Here is a 6,841-nt window from a genome sequence, read left to right as displayed (position 1 = left end):
CTGCTACTAAATTTCACCATTCTATTTCTGCATTTATAATTAGGGGTGCAAACGGGGCGGGGATGGGAATGCATTTCCCATCCCCATTCCCGACTAGTCGGGGATTTTCCGTCTCCATCTGTGCGAGACAGACAGGGACAGATTTATCTCCTATCCTCATGCCGTTGGGAATCACCGTCCCCGCGGGATCCCAATTCCCGTTTAAAAACACCTTTTCCCTATTTCACATCCCCGTTTCTGTGGGGAATCACAATTTATATTTTAAAAAAAAATTAGTATATACTAAAACTTCTAAGAAATAAGTCTATTTAATTTAAGTTTTATGTTATAAATTATTCCCTACATTCCTTTTTACAAGTCATTCTAGCATTTGAGTTTTTTTTTCCAAAATATAAGTCTTTCTAGTTTTTCAAGAACCTTTAGTTTAGTTTTCCGGTCCAAGCATTAAATTTTTTATCTTGGTCCATGTATTTTTTAATATTCCAATATTTATTCCCCAATAGTAACATAAGTGAGAAATTTTTTTTAGTTAAACAATATAAAATCATTAATTTCACTCCACATTAATTATATTTCTTAATATGTGTGAAACAACCTAGAATGACTTATAAAAAGGAATGAAGGGAGTATAATATTTAGGGTTGCGATATTTACAGCCCTAAGGGCTGTAAATAAAAATCTAAAAATTCTTAATATTAGTGTTAATTTTGTTTCCAATGCATAAAATTTATTGATACTTGAATGTTTAAATACTTAAATACATTTGTCATAATATATTGTTATATTTCCAATACAAATGTTTATTTTAGAATTAAAATTCTCCTTTTTTATTGAAAATATAAGAAAACACATTGATAATTAATGCTTATATACAACCCTTAGGGTTGTATATATCATTTGCCTAATATTTAAAGTATAATTTTAATTATAATTTAATTTAAGTTTTATGTTATAAATTATAATATTTAAAATATAATTTTAATTATAATGAGGAATAATTGAGGATCCGTCGGGGATTCCCCATCAGGGATTAACGGGGCGTGATCGGGGATTCCCATAGGGTGGGGATACCATTCCCCATCCCTGTTACGGGGGATCAAATTATCCTCATCCCTGTCACATGGGGATTCTTATCGGTGATTTCCCGTTCCCGTTGGGGCGGGTACAGGGACGGAGAATCTCTAGCCCACTTACATCCCTATTTATAATTACATTGTTAAAATGGTTTGTCATGTCTTGGTCGTTTTAAAAACGTGTTGGATGATCGTTTTAGAATCGTGTTAGATGATTCGTACATTTCAAATGGTTATATAATAATGAAAATAATAACCGTGTTAAAAGACCAATCAACTAATTGTATCATTCTAAATGTTAAAATGTTGTTGTATGTTAACGGTCATTATGTACCACAATTGTGGACAATAGCAGAACCAAAAATCTACGGAGGCTATTTTAAAATATTGAAATAATATTATAAATACACCAATATAAATCAAAATTATGGAGGTTGTCACGACGGAAATTATTGCTATTTAAGGATGGAACTGGTGGTCGGAGGGGCCGGAGCGCCCAGGCCATGGGGTAGTCTGCCCATTGTGGAGGGTTGTTGGATTACAAGTTGGAAGAAGTGGTTTGAAAGAGCATTGTCTTGGACAGTGAAATGAATGGCTATAAATAAGTAAGTAGTGTTTGGTAGGACTGCTTTCATATGGGCCCTTCTGGTTTAAGTACAAAACTAAAAGGCCTTATATGTTCCTTTTGTGGGCTCTTGTTTTTTCAATTCCTATTAAAGATCGAGGAAATTACATCTAAAATCAAATTTGAAATTTTTATTAGACTTTTGTCAAGTATATAGTTTTTTTTTTTGAGTTTGAAAAAAATAAAAAACTACCACTTTTTAGGTTTGAAAACGTGATAAGCCACAATTTAAAAAAAAAAAACATATGCTAAAACCATTTTTATTATTCAACTACTTGACATTTTAAGAAATTCTTTATAAATATAAGATAATTGTAAGTAGTTGGATTAATAATGACTAATATGTAACTTACCCTTAAAGATTTGATAATGATCATATTCTCATTCTACATGATTATGGGACTTTAAATAGGACTTTAAATAGTATGTAGGGGGTGTCAATCCACTAATGATTTGGGGCACAAATGAGTCTACCCATATAATATGTTGTTTAATGGACATAATAGTCATTTAGTGAAAAAAAATAGAACAGAAGTTTTAAAAGGAAAAATGAAAAGGCAAACAAAAGAACAAAACATGAAAAAATGAAAAAAATGCAAAAATAGAAAAATGGAAAAACAAGAAAAACGGAAAAAATCCAAAAAATGCTGAAAAATAAAAAAAAACACGAAAATCGAAAAACAATGTTAAAGACAAGAAAAGCGCAAAAAATCGGAAAAAATATAGAGCTCGAAAAAAGAAAAAAACATGAAAATGTAAAAAAAAAAAAAGCGTGAAAACGGAAAAACTAGAGAAATAGGAAACTTGAAAAAAAGAAAAAACTGAAAAATGCGGAAAGTGAAAAATAGAAAGACATTAAAAGAAAAAATTGAAAATGAAACTATGAAAGAAAATAGAAAAATATTTTTCTTGATGTTTTAGAAATTAGAGGTTGTTGAAATCTATTAATTTATAGTCTTATTTTGCAGGTTTGTATTTGGTTGGGCTAAAACGGAGCACCAAGTTGATGATTAAAATCTGGGCTGAAATCTATAAGCATAGCAGGCCGAAGACAGTTTCCATTCTAAGGCCCACATTTTTATCCTATTTTTTAGGACTATTTACATGAAAAACCATATCTGATTGTACAATTACAATTAAATCATATTACAAAACTTAATTCTCAATATGTTATTATTTTCTATATATCACAAATAAAGTATGATTTTATGCTCTAATTTCTAAATTTTAGACCTCAATTCATAAATCCTAAAATCTAAAAAATATATCTTGGACCTTTAATTCATAAAACATAATTCTTAAAATATATAAAAAAACAACGTTTTTCTTAATTTGACATTATTTAAATTAGTACTTGACCACAAACTAAGGAGCAAGGCGCCGAAAGAATACTCTTCTGCCTGAGCGCAGGTTCTCTCTATTTGAATTGAATGCTATCGTTACGTATGAAAGCTAGTGGGGGTACCCCTTTCAAAACTGATGTATATTATATATAAGTAAGATAAGGTAAGCTTTTTTATTTTGGAAGTAAATAATTTTTTAGTTTCTGTGTAAATTTCTCTTTTTTTTTCTTGGAAAACGAAAGTGAGGTTTTTATTGATATCCATGGGTTGTCAATGAGATTCGACTCTTAAGGAATATATGGTTTCTATTTTCTTTGTATTAGTTCTACCTTTAATAGTTTTTATTGCTTTTTATAGTGTTTTTTCTTCCTTAAATGGATCTTGTACTGACGTTAGCCTGTATGGATGTAAGGTTTTATTCCTCATTTTTCATGTATTTGTATTTCTGAATTTTTTTATCTAATGAAATGATATATACTATTTTATAAAAAAAAATTCCGATACATTAATAACGATTTATTTCTCTCAGAAAACTAACGATTTATAATATAGTTTATAAAGAGAATCTACTTAGATATAATTTATTAGATATACTTATTATTTTTGTTGTCTTGTGTCGTATATAATTATAATGATATGAAATATATAAATGAGATAATATGATTTTACATCTTTAATAAAGATATCCAAAATATATGCATATATAATAATGGAATTAGAGAATTTACAAAAGTATTTTAGAGGCATTTTGGCTGACTTTGCATCGTATGAATAAAAAGAATAAATAAGTTTACATTATCTCTGCATCATAAATACTATCTTAATATCAGAAATACTAGGAGTAAAGAAATAGACGAGTTTACATTATCTCTGTTATCATAAATCTTATATCAATATCATAAATACAAGGAGTAAAAAAAATAGATGAGTTTATATTATATTTGTCAACAGACTTTATAAATATCATCATTAACCATTAATTGAGTTGTCCTTTAATCTCCCTATACCAGTTTTTTCGCCCTTTATATTCCACTTTCCATTATAAAAAACGTTGCATATTGTCTTCCTATTAATTTTGGTAAGTTCTTTTACTTCTTTTGGATTTCATGAGTAAATTGATGTGTTATTTCATTCAGTTTGATGGCCATATCATAGGCAATCTTTACAAAAGCTAGAAGTTCCACCCAGGAATTGAGAGAAATCTGGGAAGAGCAAAGCAAAAATTCCCTCAGAATGTCCACAATGATGCTCATACGAGGAAATCACAGTCCTAACTCAACATGTTGAGTATAAGTACCAAAAAAACCACAACGGCCAGTGTTCATCCTGCAAGAAGAGGAGGGGAGACGCATATCCATCCTCTATAAATCAGGATGATCATCAAGATTGACTGCAATCTTTCTACTGTCAAGGTAGAAGGTTGCTCCCTAGCACATGGATAAATTTTCTTCCTCTTTTCCCAACAGATTTATGATCCTCATAAAGTTTCTTAGGGTTCTGTTTCTTAGGAGCCATAACCAGAAAAGAAGACATGGAAAAGAAAAGAAAGATCAAAATTACTTACGCTTAAAATGAAATCGCCAAGAAGAAGAAGAAGAAACAAGAAGCAGCAAGAAAGCAGGGTATATGAACAAGGAGCGAAATAAGCTCACCTAACAGCTTCCTCATTTTATACAGTCTAGGAAGCAAGTGAAACAGCAGGCATCATCATTACTAACAAGTAATGATCAGAGAGCATTGACCGCTTGTGGCATGCCCACTCAAAGAATGAGAAATTGTGAAACGTGGCGAGCAGAGACGAACCACCGTCAACCCAAAAGACGTCCAAAGCTTAGAAAAATGTGTTCGGGCACTGCATTAATGAGCAAACCAAGCGACAGACAAATCAATCATCAGAAGTTTGGATAACCTCATTATTGATCCCTCATTTCTTGAAAAACCTCAAAACTATCAAGATCAGTTCCGCTCCTTCAACTTATTAGAAATCAACAAGTATAACGCTTCCCAAAGCCGATACTTTCACATTTTAAAGAATGATAAATTAGACCCGAGGGAGACATATGATATTAGACGAATATAAACTGGCCACGTGGCATTTATGCGACCCAAACCATCACCCGAGAAAAGAGAACACACTGCATCACCAGATCAAAGCTGCTCAATACGACTCCGTCTTGAAGGTCATGGCTCAAGAAGTCTCAAAAAACACAGTCAAGGATCCACCTGTTACAGTAATCACGCTAGAGCTCGTAAATCACAGACCTAGTGGGTTTAAGGGAGCACACGTTCACCTATCAATAGGTGACACATAACATATCCCTCTCCTAAATTTATAACCGTATTCTACAACTCGATCACAATATAATTAGAGTAAGCACAACTCAAGACACACTACTTCATTCATTCATTCATTCATTAAATTTACATCTTAGTTTTGATGTCACGACCCATCCCACGGACCGTGACCGGCGCTAGGGAACAGGTAAGCTCAAGCTACCGAAACCCGTAGCAAGCCTTAATATAATATAAAATAAACCTTACCAATAGTCTTAATATAACTTGATATTAAATCCTTCGTGAAACACACAATATCATCCTCAAACTGGTACTGCGGTCTAGAATATAAATTTTAATATAATTCTTAAATAGTCATACATAGTAAGATAGATATGCTGCCCGAAGAAAGATCGTGGGCTGCAACAGACTTCTAGTCACCTGAAAAATTAAAGGAGTCAAACCTCCCATAGTGAATTAATTATATGTAATGCATGAGTAATTTAACATTTATGTCATACACAATAATAATAATACTATATAATATAAGTGATCACACAATATGCTTTTCATAAAATTGTCTTATAAATAAATAGATAGGTGGTTTAATACGTGTGTTGGACCCTAAACCTCAATACCCAATCTAATAATCCATCAATAATCAGCATTTCACTCATATCCAATAACTGGGGGACCGAGAATAACTCAACCGACCACACGCCCAGTTAGCTGGAGGACCGAGAATAACTCAACCGATTCCGTACCCAGCCTCACTTAAATCCAAAATCTACATATCATATAGCCCGAGAATATCTCAACCGAGCTTATCCATATATCACAACATTCACAATATTAGTATCATCAATATCCAATAACCCGATAGTACCTGTGCGCACAAGGTCCTGATGCCGCTCACCAGGAAGCATGTCCATAACATGTATTTATCCACAAATAATTACGTATAAATTATTATAAACAATAAGACACTTTTATAAGTAAAAATAATACTTTACTTGAAATATCATGAAATCATTTATTATGAATGCAAATGCTAAATTAAAAATGCATAACATATAATTAACTCACAAATTGCTCCTAGCTGACTGTCCTAGTTTTCAGGTACTGCTGCTCCTCCTGCCGGTTGAGTATCTAAAAGAGATAATATTATTTTTAGAATTTATATATGTTTAGGGAAATATTAAAATTTATTTTGTCTCGTGTTACAGACTGTCTACCGAAAATTTGGCAGAGTCTCCACTATAAAATGAACATCCTCCTAGTAATAACTAGGGTCAACCCTGCAATAAAATACACTTCTATATTAAAAAATATTCAAAGTCCAAATCGGGACTCCATAGACTACAATTTATCAACCCGGTTGGACATCAATCATCCGACAGTTCCATAACTGTCAGTAATTCCAATACTTTACTCCCAAAATTACTCATCATCAAACAACATATAAACATATATATTTATAATCCATTTTCATAATACCTATATCAACCAAATTAACTAACCAATAA

General features: G+C 31.8%; 1 long non-coding RNA gene across 1 annotated transcript; it reads right to left on the bottom strand.

The window, feature by feature from the left end:
- Window positions 1–5,606: 5,606 nt before the first annotated feature.
- On the bottom strand, window positions 5,607–6,625 carry LOC136232267 (uncharacterized). The gene is made up of 3 exons (XR_010690444.1): window positions 6,551–6,625; window positions 6,402–6,464; window positions 5,607–5,756 (listed from the first exon to the last, which is right to left on the bottom strand). It is a non-coding gene; the product is annotated as an uncharacterized lncRNA (long non-coding RNA).
- Between the last annotated feature and the right edge of the window lie 216 nt (window positions 6,626–6,841).

This window comes from Euphorbia lathyris, chromosome 6 (genome assembly GCF_963576675.1).
Source record: "Euphorbia lathyris chromosome 6, ddEupLath1.1, whole genome shotgun sequence".
Classification (NCBI taxonomy): domain Eukaryota; kingdom Viridiplantae; phylum Streptophyta; class Magnoliopsida; order Malpighiales; family Euphorbiaceae; genus Euphorbia; species Euphorbia lathyris.
The sequence above is the reverse complement of the archived record's forward strand: the minus strand, read 5'-3'. Positions and strand labels throughout refer to the sequence as shown.